At 47.7% G+C, this 20,683-nt stretch overlaps 1 protein-coding gene across 1 annotated transcript in view; it reads left to right on the top strand.

Moving 5' to 3' along the window:
* The first annotated feature begins 12,616 nt into the window (after nt 1–12,616).
* The window catches only part of LOC138248957 (kelch-like protein 9), a 120,533-nt gene continuing 112,466 nt past the window's right edge, over nt 12,617–20,683 (top strand). Inside the window, exon 1 of the mRNA XM_069202995.1 lies at nt 12,617–12,704. The gene's annotated coding sequence lies outside the window, so the exon portion shown is untranslated. The remainder of the gene's footprint in view (nt 12,705–20,683) is intronic.

The raw sequence follows: 20,683 nt of genomic DNA, 5'->3' as shown, positions 1-20,683 counted from the left end.
CAAAACTGATGCTCACCCTATACCCAGGGCAGATGAGCTAATAGATACACTGGCATCTGCCAAGTATCTAAGCACTTTTGATTTGACTGCAGGGTATTGGCAGATCAAGTTATCAGAAGATGCAAAAGCAAAAACTGCATTTTCAACCATTGGAGGCCATTACCAATTCACAGTAATGCCTTTTGGGTTGAAAATTGCACCTGCCACTTTTCAGAGGTTGGTGAATACAGTCCTGCAAGGGCTGGAAGCTTTTAGTGCAGGATATCTAGATCATATAGCTGTCTTTAGCTCCAGCTGGGTTGATCACCTGGTCCACCTATGGAAAGTTTTGGAGGCCCTGCAAAAGGCAGGCCTTACTATCAAGGCTTCAAAGTGCCAGATAGGGCAGGGGAAAGTGGTTTATCTGGGACACCTGGTAGGTGGAGAACAGATTGCACCACTTCAGGGGAAAATCCAAACTATTATAGATTGGGTTCCCCCCACAACTCAGACCCAGGTGAGAGCCTTCTTAGGCCTCACTGGGTATTACAGGAGGTTCACAAAGAACTATGGCTCCATTGCAGCCCCTCTTAATGACCTCACATCTAAAGAAATGCCTAAAAAGGTATTATGGACAGCTAGCTGTCAGAAAGCTTTTGAGGAGCTGAAACAGGCCATGTGCTCTGCACCTGTCCTGAAAAGCCCCTGTTACTCCAAAAAATTAATTGTCCAAACTGATGCATCTGAATTAGGGGTAGGGGCAGTGTTATCACAACTTAATTCTGAGGGCCAGGATCAACCTGTTGCTTTTATCAGCAGGAGGTTGACCCCTAGAGAAAAGCGTTGGTCTGCCATAGAGAGGGAGGCCTTTGCTGTTGTCTGGGCACTGAAGAAGTTGAGGCCATACCTATTTGGCACTCACTTCATTGTTCAGACAGACACAAACCTCTACTTTGGCTAAAACAAATGAAAGGTGAAAACCCTAAATTATTGAGGTGGTCCATATCCCTACAGGGAATGGATTATACAGTGGAACATAGACCTGGGAGTACCCACTCCAATGCAGATGGCTTCTCCAGATATTTCCACTTAGACAATGAAGACTCATCAGGTCATGGCTAGTCTTATTGTCCTTCGTTTGGGGGGGTTGTGTAGGAAAGTACCATCTTGCCAGGCATGTTACCCCCATATTTCACTGTATATATGTTGTTTTAGTTGTATGTGTCACTGGGACCCTGCCAGCCAGGGCCCCAGTGCTCATAAGTGTGCCCTGTATGTGTTACCTGTGTTATGACTAACTGTCTCACTGAGGCTCTGCTAATCAGAACCTCAGTGGTTATGCTCTCTCATTTCTTTCCAAATTGTCACTAACAGGCTAGTGACCAATTTTACCAATTTACATTGGCATACTGGAACACCCTTATAATTTCCTAGTATATGGTACTGAGGTACCCAGGGTATTGGGGTTCCAGGAGATCCCTATGGGCTGCAGCATTTCTTTTGCCACCCATAGGGAGCTCTGACAATTCTTACACAGGCCTGCCACTGCAGCCTGAGTAAAATAACGTCCACGTTATTTCACAGCCATTTTACACTGCACTTAAGTAACTTATAAGTCACCTATATGTCTAACCTTTACTTGGTAAAGGTTGGGTGCTAAGTTACTTAGTGTGTGGGCACCCTGGCACTAGCCAAGGTGCCCCCACATTGTTCAGGGCCAATTCCCCGGACTTTGTGAGTGCAGGGACACCATTACACGCGTGCACTACACATAGGTCACTACCTATGTGAAGCTTCACAATGGTAACTCCGAATATGGCCATGTAACATGTCTAAGATCATGGAATTGCCCCACCAATGCCATCCTGGTATTGGGGAGACAATCCCATGATTCCCCGGGTCTCTAGCACAGACCCGGGTACTGCCAAACTGCCTTTCCCGGGGTTTCATTGCAGCTGCTGCTGCTGCCAACCCCTCAGACAGGTTTCTGCCCTCCTGGGGTCCAGCCAGGCTTGGCCCAGGAGGGCAGAACAAAGGACTTCCTCAGAGAGAGGGTGTTCCACCCTCTCCCTTTGGAATAAGGTGTCAGGGCTGGGGAGGAGTAGCCTCCCCCAGCCTCTGGAAATGCTTTGATGGGCACAGATGGTGCCTATCTCTGCATAAGCCAGTCTACACCGGTTCAGGGATCCCCCAGCCCTGCTCTGGCACGAAACTGGACAAAGGAAAGGGGAGTGACCACTCCCCTGACCTGCACCTCCCCTGGGAGGTGCCCAGAGCTCCTCCAGTGTGCTCCAGACCTCTGCCATCTTGGAAACAGAGGTGCTGCTGGCACACTGAACCTCTCTGAGTGGCCTGGGCCAGCAGGTGACGTCAGAGACTCCTTCTGATAGGCTCCTTCAGGTGTTGCTAGCCTGTCCTCTCTCCTAAGTAGCCAAACCTCCTTTTCTGGCTATTTAGGGTCTCTGCTTTGGGGAATTCTTTAGATAACGAATGCAAGAGCTCATCAGAGTTCCTCTGCATCTCTCTCTTCACCTTCAGCCAAGGAATCGACTGCTGACCGCACTGGAAGCCTGCACTACTGCGACACTGTAACGCTGATCCAGCCACCTTCTCGACTGTTTTCCTGGTGGTGCATGCTGTGGGGGTAGTCTGCCTCCTCTCTGCACTAGAAGCTCCAAAGAAATCTCCCGTGGGTCGACGGAATCTTCACCCTGCAACCGCAGGCACCAAAGAACTGCATCACCGGTCCTCTGGGTCTCCTCTCAGGACGACGAGCGAGGTCCCTTGAACTCAGCAACTCTGTCCAAGTGACTCCCACAGGCTAGTGACTCTTCAGTCCAAGTTTGGTGGAGGTAAGTCCTTGCCTCCCCACGTTAGACTGCATTGCTGGGAACCGCGTGTTTTGCAGCTACTCCGGCTCCTGTGCACTCTTCCAGGATTTCCTTTGTGCACAGCCAAGCCTGGGTCCCCGGCCCTCTAACCTGCAGTGCACGACCTCCTGAGTTGTCCTCCGGCGTCGTGGGACCTTCCTTTGTGACTTCGGGTGAGCTCCGGTTCACTCCACTTTGTAGTGCCTGTTCCAGCACTTCTGCGGGTGCTGCTTGCTTCTGAGTGGGCTCTTTGTCTTGCTGGATGCCCCCTCTGTCTCCTCACGCAATTGGCGACATCCTGGTCCCTCCTGGGCCACAGCAGCATCCAAAACCCCTAATCGTGACCCTTGCAGCTAGCAAGGCTTGTTTGCAGTCTTTCTGCACGGAAACGACTCTTCACGACGTGGGACATCCATCCTCCAAAGAGGAAGTTTCTAGCCCTTGTCGTTCTTGCAGAATCCACAGCTTCTACCATCTGGTGGCAGCTTCTTTGCACCCACAGCTGTCATTTCCTGGGCATCTGCCCACTCCTGACTTGATCGTGACTCTTGGACTTGGTCCCCTTGTTCCACAGGTACTCTCGTCAGGAAATCCATCGTTGTTGCATTGCTGGTGTTGGTCTTCCTTGCAGAATTCCCCTATCACGACTTCTGTGCTCTTTGGGGAACTTAGGTGCACTTTGCACCCACTTTTCAGGGTCTTGGGGTGGGCTATTTTTCTAACCCTCACTGTTTTATTACAGTCCCAGCGACCCTCTACAAGGTCACATGGGTTTGGGGTCCATTCGTGGTTCGCATTCCACTTCTAGAGTATATGGTTTGTGTTGCCCCTATCCCTATGTGCCCCCATTGCATTCTATTGTGACTATACATTGTTTGCACTGTTTTCTATTGCTATTACTGCATATTTTGGTATTGTGTACATATATCTTGTGTATATTTGCTATCCTCATACTGAGGGTACTCACTGAGATACTTTTGGCATATTGTCATAAAAATAAAGTACCTTTATTTTTAGTATATCTGTGTATTGTGTTTTCTTATGATATTGTGCATATGACATTAGTGGTACTGTAGGAGCTTCACTCGTCTCCTAGTTCAGCCTAAGCTGCTCTGCTAAGCTACCTTTTCTACCAGCCTAAGCTGCTAGACACCCCTCTACACTAATAAGGGATACCTGGGCCTGGTGCAAGGTGTAAGTACCCCTTGGTACCCACTACAAGCCAGGCCAGCCTCCTACCGTCGTTCCACCTCTTCCTGATGTCATCCCTTGTTCATGGGTGTTGTCCCACGGCATTGACCCTGTCCACGACTCTCCGCCATAGTTCCATCTTCCTTGCAATAGATGTCTGCTGCACCAGTGATCCGAATAGCTGTGGCTCTACCCTGATGATTTCCTCCACCATGACCCTTAGCTCCTCCTCTGAGAACCTGGGGTGTCTTTGTGGTGCCATGGGTGTAGTGTGAGTGGTATGTGTGAGGGTGTGTGGGTTGTTGTGTTGGGGTGTGTGCTGTGAGGTGCGTGGATGGTGGATGGGTGATAGTATTTTGTGGCTCAGATTCAGTGGGTGCTCCTGGCTTGTCTCTCTCTCACTTGCAAAAATCTTTGGGTCATAAAGGGTTGTGGGTAGTGTGGGTGTGTGTTTTATATTGGTGTGGGTGTGTGGGGTGTGTATGTGTGTCAGGTGTGTGTAGTTTGAATTGTCCAATGTGGTGTAGTTTTGTATGTGTGTGTGTATTTTGAGCGCGGGGTGTGTACCGCCAATGGTTTACCTCGGTTGAATGACTGCTGCGGTGATTAGTGGTTCATGATGCTGTGGGCGTATTTCTGTTGGCATAACGGTGTGGGTTTTGGAACCGCCAGTTTATCACTGACCTTTGGGCTGGCGGACTTGTGTGTATGTCTGTATAGTGGCGGATTTCTAAGTGTGGGTCATAATACGGGCAGCGGTACACCGCCGCGGTCGCGGTATGTTGGTGGCAGTCAGCATAGCGGTAAGTGGCACTTACCGCCAATGTTGTAATGAGGGCCATAGCGTGCACAGAGTCCAGGGGTTCCCCAAGAGGCTTGACAAAGGCAATAATAGATAATACTAATGCTCTATTTTGCGGTAGTGTGGTCAAGCAGTAGGCTTATCAGAGGGTAGTGTTAAGCATTTGTTGTACACACACAAGCAATAAGTGAAAAAATACACTCAATGACTTAACTCCAGGCCAATAGGTTTTTACATAGAAAAATATTCTTTTGTTAATTTATTTTTAGACCCACAAGATTCATTTAGCAGGTAAGTACATTAAATGAAAGGTACTTTGCATAGTAATAGTTGAGACTTTGAATAGATTCAATATTGTACACAGTTTTCATTAAAATGGCAAAAAGCTATTTTAAAAGTGGACACTGCAATTTTCAACAGTTCCTGAGGAGGTAAGTACAGTACAGTTTCAGAAGTCAGTACCACACTTAAGGGTTCAATCTCCAGGGTATAGGTAGTCCACCATTGGGGGTTCAAGGCAACCCCAAACACCCATTACCAGAAACACGGGGTCAGTCAGGTGCAGAGGTCAAACAGGAGCCAAAATAATGTGGGTGCCTATGGAGATAGGGGGTACTCCTGATCCAATCTGCTGGCAGGGAAGTACCCGTATTGTCGGAGGGCAGAGCAGGGGGGGGTTTGGAGGAGCGCTGGAGGGCCCCAAGTAGGAACACAAACCACACCCTCAGCAGCACCTGGGTGGCCGGGTGCAGTGTGCAAACAGGGCATCGGGTTCTCAATAGAACTCTATGGAGGGACACGGGTGTCACTTAGGCGCTGCAGGCAGGACACAGGGGGGCCTCTCGTGCAAGCCACCAAATTGGCAAGGGTGAGGGCCGCCTACTAGTCATTGCTGCACCGGTGGTCAGTTTCTCACAGGCCTGGGGTCTGCAGGTGCAGTGCTTCTTCCAGGCATCGGATATCTTCGTCCCAGGCAGTCGCGGTCAGTGGAGTCCTTGGGATTCCCTCTGCAGGCGTCGTCGTGGGGGTGCAGGGAGGTCAGTCCAGGGTGGACATGTCATCGCAGTCACCTGGGGGGTTCTCTCTGGATAGTTGGTTTCTCTGGACACGGGCCGGGGGCATCGGGTGCAGAGTGGTGGGGACTCACGCTTCTGGAGTGAGATGGGAGTCCCTTTAAAGATGGATGTCTTTTCTTCTTGTTGGGCAGAGCCGCTGCCCATGGGAGTTCTTGGTTCTCAGTGATACAGGCAGTCCCCTGGAGGCTTTTCAGTGGTCGCTGGTCCTGCAGAACGCGTTGCTTCTCGGTTGCAGGGTCTTTGAAGCAGGAGCAGGCCGGTAGAGCTGGGGCCAAGTCAGTTGTGGCTGTGGGGTTTTCAGCTCAGCAGTCCTCCTTCTTCTTGTGAGGTCTTCAGGAATCTGAAGAGCTGGGTTCAGGGTCGCCCCTAAATACTAAATTTAGGGGTGTGCTAGGGTTAGAGGGCAGTAGCCAATGGCTACTGTCCCTGAGGGTGGCTACACCCTTCTTGTCCCCACTCCCTCTGGGGAGGAGAGCACATCCCTATCCCTATTGGTCCTAATCCTCCAAAGCAAGATGGAGGATTTCTCAAGGAGGGGGTCACTTCAGCTCTGGTCACCTTAGGGGTGGACCTGGCTGAGGGGTGACTCCTCCTTGTTTTTCTCATTATCCCTCGGGACTTGCCGCCAAAAAGTGGGGGCTTGTCTGGGGGGGGGTGGGCATCTCCACTAGCTGGAGTGCCCTGGGGCATTGTAACACCAGGCTTGAGCCTTTGAGGCTCACCGCCAGGTGTTACAGTTCCTGCAGGGGGAGGTGTGAGGCACCTCCACCCAGGACAGGCTTTGTTTCTGACCACGGAGTGCAAAAGGTACTCACCCCATGTGGTCAGAAACTCGTCTGGAAGTAGCAGGCTGGCACAGACCGGTCAGCCTTGCACTTGCAGTTGGGCTAGTGCACCCTGCCTTAGGGCTGTATGGCCTGCTAGAGGGGTGACTTACCTATGCCACAGGCAGTGGTTTGTGGGCTTGGCACTCTGAGGGGAGTGCCATGTTGACTTTGTCTTTTCTCCCCACCAGCACACCCAAGCAGCAAAGTAGTGTGCATGTACTGAGAGAGGGGTCCCTGAGGGTGGCATAATACATGCTGCAGCCCTTAGGGACAGGGACCTGCCCTGGCCACAGGGCCCTTGTTACCCGGGGTACCATTTACAAGGGACTTAACTGTGCACCAGGGCTGTGCCAATTGTGGAAACAAAGGTACAGTTTTAGGGAAAGAACACTGGTGCTGGGGCCTGGTTAGCAGGGTCCCAGCAAACTTCTAATCAAAGCTGGCATCAACACTAGGCAAAAAGTGGGGGGTGACCATGCCATCAGTGGCATTTTCCTACAGTGGGCCTGGGAATTAATGCAACTTTTTGTTGGGTAACCAAAGTGTGTCTCTTCCTGACTCCTGGAAGGGCAGAAATTTAAAACTGATCTTTAAAAAAGATGATGGCAGCCTTCCATCAAACCATAGAGCAATCAGTTTAAATGATGCTATTGCTAAACTGTATTCAGATATCGTACTAGCGATATAAGATTTGGTAGCCTGGCTCTCAACTAGTGACCTAGGGCCTGATTTAGATTTTGGCAGATGAGGTTACTCAGTCACAAACGTGATGGATATCCCGTCCACCGTATTATGATTCTATTATATCCTATGGGAACCGTAATTCAGTGAATGGGATATCCCTCACATTTGTGACGGAGTAACCCGTCCGCCAAGCTCTAAATCAGGCTCCTAGTGTCAGTTGAGCAAGGTGGAGCCCAGGAGAAAGCTTCCCACTGCGGACCACTGTGGGGCTCTGTGGACATTCGCTCAGAAGTAAACGGAACAAAATGTGAATCTCTGTTCTTCTGTCGTCGAATGGACAGTGGCGGAAACTAGCTGCGGGGAACATTCCACAAGGTTTGCTATACATTTTGAGGGCATGGCATGATCCCGATCACGAAATGCACACATTAATAATGTCCTGTCACAGGGACGTGTTTGAGCTTCTACATTATTGTTTATACTCGGCTGATTTTCTTCCACCTCTTAGGAGCTCACAAAGTTTTTGCTGCAATGGGAGCAGGAGCAATGCGACCTGCCTCTTACGTGCAGAGGACCTGGTGGTTATGTTTTTGGATCATTGCAGATATCCGGTGACTCTTGTGCGCAACATGCATCCTCTTGCTTGTTGTGGAGCAGAATTATTAACACTCCAGGTATCAAGTATGGAGCCGGACATTAAAATGTCTCTCAACTCTTACACTAAGTTCAATGGTTGGGGCAATCAGGTATCAGATGAAATTGACCTCTTAGTTTGATTCTGCTGAGATCCGGGCCAAAGATTTTACCAATAACTGTCCTGCAGAGAAAATTAGAAAATGTCTGCACTTTGTTAGACATAGGCCTAAAGAAGTGGGAGACAGTGGCTCAGCTGTTAGTGAAATGGATAAATGAAAGGAAAGAGATCCATCGTGAAGAGATGTCTTGGGACATGATTTTCTTGAAGCTAGACTTACGAGAGCTGCTCAACAGGTCTCCACTAAGAGGGAATTTGATCATAGTAGGAACAATGCTCTGTTTCATTAAATCTTTCATTATTTGGGAATGAAGATAATTTTCATTTTAGGGATAAGTTAGCAGACAATTTTTTGAGGTCAGTCTTTTAGATTCAATATATGATTCAATCCACTGTTCTCGTGTGTGATATTGGCAGCTAGGGTCAAAGATAACGAGGGAAATTGAATTTATGTACTTAGTAGCACATCTTTCTGTGCTCACAAATTGTTGGAGTGGTTAATGTTTTGAGATCTGCAGTGAGGGATTGTAATATCCTTATTTCCACTGTACAGTGCTAAGTCTCAAACTCCTATGACGTTATTGGTAAATAATATGTTTTTTAGATCAGCCGATTGGCCTCCGGACGATGTTTAATCCCACTAAAAAGAAGCTATCACATTATTTGAAACTGTTATATATATATCCAAAACCAACAATTGTCAGACAATTGATTCGTTGCACTCCAGGAGAGTTTTATTGCTTCTATCCAAGAAACTATAAAAAGTATTTTTATACTTTCTTGGATAGAAGCAATAAAACTCTCCTGGAGTGCAACAAATCAATTGTCTGACAATTGTTGGTTTTGGAGATTGCAGAGGAATGGTCCTTTCCTCACGTTTGCACCCGTAAAATCTGCGCGCCACAAGGTGGACCTTTGGATGGTGTAATATATATAACAATATATATAACTATATATATATATATATATATATATATATATATATATATATATATATATGTGTGTGTGTGTGTGCGTGTGTATGTGTGTATTGTATTCATTTAACACACTAAGGGCCTGATTTAGAGTTGTTGCAGATGGGGTTACTTGGTCACAAACATGACAGATAGTCCATCTGCCCTATTACAATTTACATAGTATATAATGGAATCGGAAGACGGCGGACGGGATATCTGTCATGTTTGTGACAGAGTAAACCCATTGGCCAAAATCCAAATCAGACCCTGACTTGTCGAATAGATTTTATATTCAGACTGAAAAAACACTGTTGTCTAAAATCCCACAAAGTTGGTAATGTAAAGGATTGTGCCCTGGTCAGTCTATGTAAGTATCTGTAGGAGGCTGGCCTGGTTTATAGTGGGTACCTGATGGTACTTACACCTTGTGCCAGGTCCAGTTATCCCTTATTAGTAGATTAGTAGTGTTCTAGCAGCTTAGGCTGATAGAGGTAGCTATAGCAGAGCAGCTTAGGCTGAACTAGGAGACATGCAAAGCTCCTACTATACCACTTATACTAAGAATCACAATGCTAAGGTACTTTATTTTAGTGACAATGTGCCAAAAATATCTCAGAGGATATACTCCCTTAGGAGGTAAGTAAAATACACAAAATATACACACAAACCAAAATCAGGTAAGTAAACAGTTAGAAAAGTAGTGCAAACACTGTAGAATACAATAGGATGCAATAGGCCTAGGGGCAACACAAACCGTATACTAAGAAAGTGTAATGCGAACCACTTAGGGACCCCTGGCCTAGTGTAGTGTGTAGAGGGTCACTGGGAGTGTAAGAAAACACTAAGGGTATTTAAGGTACCCCACCCCAAGACCCTGAGAAGTAGGAGTAAAGTGATACTACTTCCCCAGAAACACACTAAAGTCGTGGTCGGAGATTCTGCAAAGACCACAACTGCCTGCAAAGCACTGAAGACGGATTCCTGGACCTGAGGACCTGTAAAGTAAGGGCACCAAGTCCAAGAGTCACGAAAGTGTCCAGGGGGGCAGGAGCCCACTAAACCCCAGATGAAGGTGCAAAATGCCTGCTTTCAGATGGAAGAAACTGAAGATTCTGCAATAACGAAAAGTGCTAGGAACTTCTCCTTTGCACAGAAGATGTCCCACGGAATGCTGGAGTAAGCAGCATTGTGTTTTGGGAGAAAGACCACAAACAAGCCTTGCTAGCTGCAAAGTTTGCATTTAAAGAAAAAGGGTGCTGCCTGGGCCCAGGAAGGACCAGAAGGTCGCCACTTGGAAGAGGAGACAGAGGAGGCACTCAGCAATACACAGAGCCCATGCACAAGAAGGCAGCACCCACAGAAGTACTTGAACATGGGTTAAAGAAAACTGAGCACGGCGGCCATCTCAACACTACAAAAGAGGGTCCCACAAAGCCAGCGGTCAACTCAGCGAGTTGAGCAATGCAGGACGGAGTGCTGGGGACCTGGGCTATGCTGTGCACAAAGGATTCCTTGCAAAAGTGCACAGAAGCCCTAGCAGCTGCAGTTCACGCAGTACACAGAATTACTGTCTGGAGAGGGAAGGCAAGGACTTACCTCCTCCAAATTTGGACAGTTGGGCCACTGGACAATCCGGTTCACTTGGCTCCACCACCTGTGTTCCAGGGGCCACGCTCGTCAGGATGAGAGGGGTCCCAGAGTACCGGTGAGCAGGGGGAAGATTCCGTCGACCCACAGGAGATTTCTTCATGGCTTCCAGTGCAGGGTGAAGGCAGACAGCCCCCAGAGCATGCACCACCAGGAAACAGTCGAGAAAGCCGGCAGGATTAGGCGCTACAATGTCGCTGGTAGTCTTCTTGCTACTTTGTTGCCACTTTGCAGTCAGCAGTCGATCCTTGGCAGAAGTCGAAGAGGGAGATGCAGAGGAATTCTGGTGAATTCTTGCAAATCGTTATCTGAGGAGGATTGGCCACCTAGTGAGGTAAGCAACTATCAGGAGGGGTCTCTGACATCACCTGCTGGCACTGGCCATTCAGAGGCCTCCATTGTGCCCTCACACCTCTGGATACAAGATGGCAGAGGTCTGGGACACACTGGAGGAGCTCTGGGCACCACTCCTGGGGTGGTGATGGACAGGGGAGTGGTCACTCCCCTTTCCTTTGTCCAGTTTTGCGCCAGATCAAGGACTGGGGGTTCCCTACACCGGTGTAGACTGGTTTATGCAAGGAGGGCACCATCTGTGCCCTTCAAAGCATTTCCAGAGGCTGGGAGAGACTACTCCTCCCCAGCCCTTAACACCTATTTCCAAAGGGAGAGGGTGTAACACCCTTTCTCAGATGAAAATCCTTTGTTCTGCCTTCCTGGGACTGGGCTGCCCAGACACCAGGATGGCAGAACCCTGTAATGTGGGTTGGCAGCGCAGTAGCTGCAGAGAAAACCCTAGAGAGCTGGTTTGGCAGTACCCGGGTTCCATGGTGGAGCCCCAGGGATGCATGGGATTGGCACCCCAAAACCAGATTTGGCATGGGGGGACAATTCCATGATCTTAGACATGTTACATGGTAATATTCAGAGTTACCATTGTGAAGCTACATATAGGTATTGACCTATATGTAGTGCACGCGTGTAATGGTGTCCCCGCACTCACAAATTCTGGGGAAATTGCTCTGAACTATGTGGGGGCACCTTGGCTAGTGCCAGGGTGCCCTCACACTTGGTAACTTTGCACCTAACCATCAATAAGTGAAGGTTAGACATATAGGTGATTTATAAGTTACTTAAGTGCACTGTAAAATGGCTGTGAAATAACGTGGACGTTATTTCACTCCGGCTGCAGTGGCAGTCCTGTGTAAGAATTGTCTGAGCTCCCTATGGGTGGCAAAAGAAATGCTGCAGCCCATAGGGATCTCCTGGAACCCCAATACCCTTGGTAACCAGGTACCATATACTAAGGAATTATAAGAGTGTTCCAGTGTTCCAATTAGAATTGGTGAAAAATGGTCACTAGTCTATAGTGACAATTTTAAAGGCAGAGAGAGCATAAGCACTGATGTTCTGTTTAGCAGAGCCTCAGTGACCCAGTTAGTCACTACACAGGTATACACATTCAGGCCACAAACTATGAGCACTGGGGTCCTGGCTAGTAGGATCCCAGTGAGACAGGCAAAAACAAACTGATATATAAGTAAAAATAGGGTAACATGCCAGGCAAGATGGTACTTTCCTACAGTATCTAATTAATTTACAATTTTACAGTGGTGGTTCTATGTTACAGAGATGATACACGCTTCTGGTGCTCTAGAGCCTAGGCATGAAGACACTTTGGCTGTGGTGGGATGAGGGCGCGTAGTGAACAGGAGCCGTGCACTCACCGCCAGCCCCCTACTTCCTGTGGTAAACAGCGTGTTACAGGAAGTGCAAGTGTGGACAGTGGTCGGCTCTGAGTTGCAGCAGCAGAGTCTGTACTCTAAACCGAGCTCACAGGGGTTGAAGAAGGAGAAACAGCTACCACTCTGCAGGGAGCGCCACTCCAGAGACCCCCAACACAGCCCACTGCGACTGCACGGTGAGCAGGTGGCTGCACTAGCACTAAATGCGAGGGTGGCTGCCTTTACAGCATGACTGGTCTGGAAGGGTGGATGTTTTATAGTGTGGTGCTCTTGGCAGGGTAGATGTTTTGCAGTGTGGCTGCAATGTCAGGATAGATGTCTTGCAGTGTCGTTGCAGTGTCAGGGCAGATGTTTTACAGTGTGACTGCAGTGTCAGGGTAGATGTTTTGCAGTGTGGGTGCAGTGTCGGTAGATGTTTTACAGTGTGACTGCAGTGTCAGGGTAGATGGTTTACAGTGTGGCTGCAATGTCAGGGTAGATGTTTTACAGTGTGACTGCAGTGTCAGGGTAGATGTTTTGCAGTGTGGCTGCAGTGTCAGGGCAGATGTTTTACAGTGTGACTGCAGTGTCAGGGTAGATGTTTTGTAGTGTGGCTGCAGTGTCAGGGTAGATGTTTTACAGTGTGACTGCAGTGTCAGGGTAGATGTTTTGCAGTGTGACTGCAGTGTCAGGGTAGATGGTTTACAGTGTGGCTGCAATGTCAGGGTAGATGTTTTGCAGTGTGGCTGCAATGTCAGGATAGATGTCTTGCAGTGTCGTTGCAGTGTCAGGGCAGATGTTTTACAGTGTGACTGCAGTGTCAGGGTAGATGTTTTGCAGTGTGGGTGCAGTGTCGTTAGATGTTTTACAGTGTGACTGCAGTGTCAGGGTAGATGTTTTGTAGTGTGGCTGCAGTGTCAGGGTAGATGTTTTACAGTGTGACTGCAGTGTTGGTAGATGTTTTACAGTGTGACTGCAGTGTCAGGGTAGATGGTTTACAGTGTGGCTGCAATGTCAGGGTAGATGTTTTGCAGTGTGGCTGCAATGTCAGGATAGATGTCTTGCAGTGTCGTTGCAATGTCAGGGTAGATGTTTTACAGTGTGACTGCAGTGTCAGGGTAGATGTTTTGCAGTGTGGCTGCAGTGTCAGGGCAGATGTTTTACAGTGTGACTGCAGTGTCAGGGTAGATGTTTTGTAGTTTGGCTGCAGTGTCAGTGTAGATGTTTTACAGTGTGACTGCAGTGTCGGTAGATGTTTTACAGTGTGACTGCAGTGTCAGGGTAGATGGTTTACAGTGTGGCTGCAATGTCAGGGTAGATGTTTTGCAGTGTGGCTGCAATGTCAGGATAGATGTCTTGCAGTGTCGTTGCAGTGTCAGGGCAGATGTTTTACAGTGTGACTGCAGTGTCAGGGTAGATGTTTTGCAGTGTGGGTGCAGTGTCGGTAGATGTTTTACAGTGTGACTGCAGTGTCAGGGTAGATGGTTTACAGTGTGGCTGCAATGTCAGGGTAGATGTTTTACAGTGTGACTGCAGTGCCAGGGTAGATGTTTTGCAGTGTGGCTGCAGTGTCAGGGCAGATGTTTTACAGTGTGAGTGCAGTGTCAGGGTAGATGTTTTACAGTGTGGCTGCAGTGTCAGGGTAGATGTTTTGCAGCCTGGCTGCAGTGTAAGGTAGATATTTTACAATGAATCTGCAGTGTCAGGATAGATGTCTTGCAGTGTGGCTGTAGTGTGAGGGTGGATGTTTTGCAGTGTGGCTGCAATGTCAGGATAGATGTCATGCAGTGTCGCTGCAGTGTCAGGGTAGATGTTTTACAGTGTGACTGCAGTGTCAGTGTAGATGTTTTACAGTGTGGCTGCAGTGTCAGGGTAGATGTTTTACAGTGTGACTGCAGTGTCACAGTAGATGTTTTGCAGTGTGGCAGCAGTGTTAGGGTAAATATTTTACAATTAGTCTGCAGTGTCTGGATAGATGTCTTGCAGTGTTGCTGCAGTGTCAGGATAGATGTCTTGCAGTGTTGCTGCAGTGTCAGGACAGATGTTTTACAGTGTGACTGCAGTGTCAGGGTAGATGTTTTGCAGTGTGGCTGCAGTGTCAGGGTAGATGTTTTACAGTGTGACTGCAGTGCCAGGGTAGATGTTTTGCAGTGTGGCTCCAGTGTCAGGGTAGATATTTTGAAGTAGGGCTGCAGTGTCAGGGTAGATGTTTTACAGTGTGGCTACAGTGTCAGGGTGGATGTTTTACAGTGTGGATGCAGTGTCAGGATGGATGTTTCAATGTGTGGCTGCAGTGTCAGGGTAGATGTTTTGCAGTGTGGATGCAGTGTCAGGGTAGATGTTTTACAGTGTGGCTGCAGTTACAGGGTGGATGTTTTATTGTGTGGATGCAGTCAGTGTCAGGATAGATGTTTTACAGTGTGAGTGCAGTGTCAGGGTAGATGTTTTACAGTGTGGCTGCAGTGTCAGGGTAGATGTTTTGCAGCCTGGCTGCAGTGTAAGGTAGATATTTTACAATGAATCTGCAGTGTCAGGATAGATGTCTTGCAGTGTGGCTGTAGTGTGAGGGTGGATGTTTTGCAGTGTGGCTGCAATGTCAGGATAGATGTCATCCAGTGTCGCTGCAGTGTCAGGGTAGATGTTTTACAGTGTGACTGCAGTGTCAGTGTAGATGTTTTACAGTGTGGCTGCAGTGTCAGGGTATATGTTTTACAATGAGTCTGCAGTGTCAGGATAGATGTCTTGTAGTGTGGCTGCAATGTCAGGATAGATGTCTTGCAGTGTCGCTGCAATGTCACGGCAGATGTTTTGCAGTGTGACTGCGGTGTTGGGTAGATTTTTTGCAGTGTGGCTCCAGTGTCAGGGTAAATGTTTTACAAACCACCATCCCTGGGTCCAGGGCTCTGAAGGTCATTCTGTTCATCTCCTGCTGCGGGTAGAAACCACCCCTCTATTGATGTAGTCATTATTTACTCAAGGCTAAGAGGTCGTTTACAGTGTGGCTACAGTGTGGCTGCAGTGTTAGGGAAGATGTTTTACAGTGTGGCTGCAGTGTCAGGGTAGATGTTTTACAGTGTGATCGCAGTGTCAGGGTATGTGTCTTGCAGTGTGGCTGCAGTGTCAGGATAGATGCCTTGCAGTGTCGCTGCAGTGTCAGGGTAGATGTCTTGCAGTGTCGCTGCAGTGTCAGCGTATATGTTTTACAGTGTGGCTGCAAGGTCAGGCTAGATGGTTTGCAGTGTGGCTGCAGTGTCAAGGTAGATGTTTTGCAGCATGACTGCAGTGTCAGGGTAGAAGTTTTACAGTGTGGCTACAGTGTCAGGGTGGATGTTTTACAGTGTGGATGCAGTGTCAGGATGGATGTTTCAATGTGTGGCTGCAGTGTCAGGGTAGATGTTTTGCAGTGTGGATGCAGTGTCAGGGTAGATGTTTTACAGTGTGGCTGCAGTTACAGGGTGGATGTTTTATTGTGTGGATGCAGTCAGTGTCAGGGTAGATGTTTTACGGTGTGAGTGCAGTGTCAGGGTAGATGTTTTACAGTGTGGCTGCAGTGTCAGGGTAGATATTTTACAATGAATCTGCAGTGTCAGGATAGATGTCTTGCAGTGTGGCTGTAGTGTGAGGGGGGATGTTTTGCAGTGTGGCTGCAATGTCAGGATAGATGTCATGCAGTGTCGCTGCAGTGTCAGGGTAGATGTTTTACAGTGTGGCTGCAGTGTCAGGGTAGTTGTTTTACAGTGTGGATGTAGTGTCACTGTAGATGTTTTGCAGTGTGGATGCAATGTCAGAATAGATGTCGTGCAGTGTCGCTACAGTGTCAGGGTAGATGTTTTGCAGTGTGGCTGCAGTGTCAGGGTAGATGTTTTACAGTGTGATCGCAGTGTCAGGGTATGTGTCTTGCAGTGTGGCTGCAGTGTCAGGATAGATGCCTTGCAGTGTCGCTGCAGTGTCAGGGTAGATGTCTTGCAGTGTCGCTGCAGTGTCAGCGTATATGTTTTACAGTGTGGCTGCAAGGTCAGGTTAGATGGTTTGCAGTGTGGCTGCAGTGTCAAGGTAGATGTTTTGCAGCATGGCTGCAGTGTCAGGGTAGATGTTTTACAGTGTGGCTACAGTGTCAGGGTGGATGTTTTACAGTGTGGATGCAGTGTCAGGATGGATGTTTCAATGTGTGGCTGCAGTGTCAGGGTAGATGTTTTGCAGTGTGGATGCAGTGTCAGGGTAGATGTTTTACAGTGTGGCTGCAGTTACAGGGTGGATGTTTTATTGTGTGGATGCAGTCAGTGTCAGGGTAGATGTTTTACAATGTGAGTGCAGTGTCAGTGTAGATGTTTTACAGTGTGGCTGCAGTGTCAGGGTAGATGTTTTGCAGCCTGGCTGCAGTGTCAGGGTAGATATTTTACAATTAATCTGCAGTGTCAGGATAGATGTCTTGCAGTGTAGATGTTTTACAGTGTGGCTGCAGTGTCAGGGTATATGTTTTACAATGAGTCTGCAGTGTCAGGATAGATGTCTTGCAGTGTGGCTGCAATGTCAGGATAGATGTCTTGCAGTGTCGCTGCAATGTCACGGCAGATGTTTTACATTGTGACTGCAGTGTTGGGTAGATTTTTTGCAGTGTGGCTCCAGTGTCAGGGTAAATGTTTTACAGTGTGGCTACAGTGTGGCTGCAGTGTTAGGGAAGATGTTTTACAGTGTGGCTGCAGTGTCAGGGTAGATGTTTTACAGTGTGATCGCAGTGTCAGGGTATGTGTCTTGCAGTGTGGCTGCAGTGTCAGGATAGATGCCTTGCAGTGTCGCTGCAGTGTCAGGGTAGATGTCTTGCAGTGTCGCTGCAGTGTCAGCGTATATGTTTTACAGTGTGGCTGCAAGGTCAGGCTAGATGGTTTGCAGTGTGGCTGCAGTGTCAAGGTAGATGTTTTGCAGCATGGCTGCAGTGCCAGGGTAGATGTTTTACAGTGTGGCTACAGTGTCAGGGTGGATGTTTTACAGTGTGGATGCAGTGTCAGGATGGATGTTTCAATGTGTGGCTGCAGTGTCAGGGTAGATGTTTTGCAGTGTGGATGCAGTGTCAGGGTAGATGTTTTACAGTGTGGCTGCAGTTACAGGGTGGATGTTTTATTGTGTGGATGCAGTCAGTGTCAGGGTAGATGTTTCACAGTGTGAGTGCAGTGTCAGGGTAGATGTTTTACAGTGTGGCTGCAGTGTCAGGGTAGATGTTTTGCAGCCTGGCTGCAGTGTCAGGGTAGATATTTTACAATGAATCTGCAGTGTCAGGATAGATGTCTTGCAGTGTGGCTGTAGTGTGAGGGTGGATGTTTTGCAGTGTGGCTGCAATGTCAGGATAGATGTCATGCAGTGTCGCTGCAGTGTCAGGGTAGATGTTTTACAGTGTGGCTGCAGTGTCAGGGTAGATGTTTTACAGTGTGGATGCAGTGTCACAGTAGATGTTTTGCAGTGTGGATGCAATGTCAGAATAGATGTTGTGCAGTGTCGCTACAGTGTCAGGGAAGATGTTTTGCAGTGTGGCTGCAGTGCCAGGGTAGATGTTTTGCTGTGTAGCTGCAGTGTCAGGGTAGATAATGTTTACAGTGTGGCTGACATGACAGGGTTGATACTTTGTATACAACGGCTGAGCTGCCAAACTTGGAGCTACCTCACTACAGCTGTAGTTTCAGAAAGTGTATTTTCAGAACATTCAGTATTTACAGTCATATTTTTGGGGGTCACCTGACCACTGTGGGTTACTTCTCATGAGTACTATGCGTTACAGTGATGAACACACATTCAGTGTCAGTGTGGTGGTGAGGAGTGCATGGTTTGGTAACCATGGGTCCTTATTTTAAACATACCACAGGTGATGGTTCACAGAAACCCAGTGGGTCAGGTACGCAGGGAGGGTGTAGATTGTCCTGTCCAACTATCTCTGGGACCATCATGAGGTGTGGTCAGGTCATTACGTTCAGGGATGGTGTAGGATCAGGGATGGCAGGGGTATCAGGGATCATCTCGATAAGGGTCTGGGCAGCTCTTTATATTCAGAACCATTATATGACTGTTCCAGGGTCTGGGCAGGTCTTTATAATCAGGACATGATGGGATCATTGCAGGGTCTGGGCAGCTCTTTATATTCAGGGACATTATAGGATCATTGCAGGGTCAGGGCAGGTCTTATATTCAGAAACACTATAGGATCATTGAAGGGTCTGGGCAGCTCTTTATATTCAGGGATATTATAGGATCATTGCAGGGTCTGGGCAGCTCTTTATATTCAGGGCCATTATAGGATCATTCCAGGGTCTGGGCAGGTCTTTTATTCAGACACATTATAGGATAATTGCAGGGTCTGGGCAGGTCTTTTTTTCAGACACATTATAGGATCATTGCAGGGTCTGGGCAGGTCTTTTTATTCAGAAACATTATAGGATCGTTGCAGGGTCTGGGCAGGTCTTTTATTCAGACACATTATAGGATCATTACAGGGTCTGGGCAGTCTGTGTGGACCGTTGAACTTTGAGACCCACTGGGTGGTGTTTCCCACTGTCCACTCTTGGACCGTCTGTAGCTAAACCATGGGTCACAGAGCTCAGGGCCGTCGGACGTCATCATGTCTATGGGCCCCGTGGGTCACTGTATACACACTACTTGGCCATCCCTGGGTCCAGGGCTCTGAAGGTCATTCTGTTCATCTCCTGCTGCGGGTACAAACCACCCCTCTATTGATGTAGTCATTATTTACTCCAGGCTAAGAGGTCGTCGATAAAGGATAGCATCGGAAGATCCCACCGAGGCTAAATGCATCAAGGGACCGGTCGGATAGAACCACCTCCTAGCGTCTAACAATCTTAAATTTGGGCTGATTTAGAACTCTGCGGACGGGTCACTCTGCTACAACAGTGACAGATATCCTGTACGCCTAAATCCAAATCCTATTCTATCTTATGAAATTTAGGTTTCGGTCGACGGCATATCAGTCACTGTTGTGATGGACTAACCTGTCCAGCGAGTTTTAAACAAGGCCCTTTTTCAGTTTTAACCCACAATGCTTCGAGTATGTGGTGGTTACTGAATGCCCGTAAATATGTAGAATGAGCTGTTTAGAGCTTTCTTCTTTGAAGTCAAAACACAACCAGCGGTCATCCCCCAAGTGATAAAACCTCACCCCTCTCATTTGTGTTCTTGCTCATCATGGAATCTGCTAGAAATGTTCAATGAGTTGTGGTACATCCTGGTGACCAAGGTGAGCTCAGCCTTTGTCAGTATCTTATGAAAGGGGGTTGTTGCTTCTCTGCCTTGTAAAGTTCTTCCTTTGGGCTGACCGCTCGGACATGTTGAGATGGCGAGATTTGCAGAATCGGACTGTTTGCAACTGGAGAAATGCTTTTTCTAATGTTCAAAATAGAAAATGGAATTCGGTAACTTGTTACCGAATCACATTTTGCGTTTGCGACTTGGTGTCTGGAAAGGGTGTGTTTAGGGTGCTCCTTCCAAAGACAGAATCGGTATGGTATGTATTACAGTTTTGCGACTGAATTCCAGTCACAAAATGGTACTAATTTACCACCAGTTTAAAACTGATGGTAGCCCATTTGCAAAGGGGTGTTCCCAAAGCGATCCCTTCCAGAATATAAATAATAATATTTTAAGAGCAGGCAGTGGTCCCATGGACCACTGTCTACTCTTAAAAAATAATACTACAAAGTTTATTTTTTCACTTTTAAACACATCCTGTTTTTCTTGTCAGGAAAACTGCCCACATTTAAAAAAAAAAAAAAAAAAAAAATTGCTTTATTAAAAAGCAAACAACAGAAATAGTGGGGTCTACTGACCCCAGCAGGCCACCATCCCTGTGATGGCGGCGATTCCTAATGAGTCGCAAATAGTAAGCTACCTCATTAATATTCATGAGGTAGGTCGATTTGTGACCTACTGTGGTTTGCTATTTTTGAATTTAAAAAATCAGAAATTAGGAATGCCGGTGTCCTAATTGCAATTCGAAGATAATTACAATTTGGAAATCGGTATTCATAATGTTTGTACATCTGGCTCCTGCTGACTATAATCAGTGGTCCCAGGCCCACAAGGAAAGGATGCTCGCCCACCTCCAGTAAACAGCCTAAGATTGGAGCAGAGTCCAGTTTTCAATTCAATGAACTCCTATATCGGATCAGTGCAACCC

This window comes from Pleurodeles waltl, chromosome 8 (assembly GCF_031143425.1).
Source record: "Pleurodeles waltl isolate 20211129_DDA chromosome 8, aPleWal1.hap1.20221129, whole genome shotgun sequence".
Lineage (NCBI taxonomy): Eukaryota > Metazoa > Chordata > Amphibia > Caudata > Salamandridae > Pleurodeles > Pleurodeles waltl.
The sequence above is the reverse complement of the archived record's forward strand: the minus strand, read 5'-3'. Positions and strand labels throughout refer to the sequence as shown.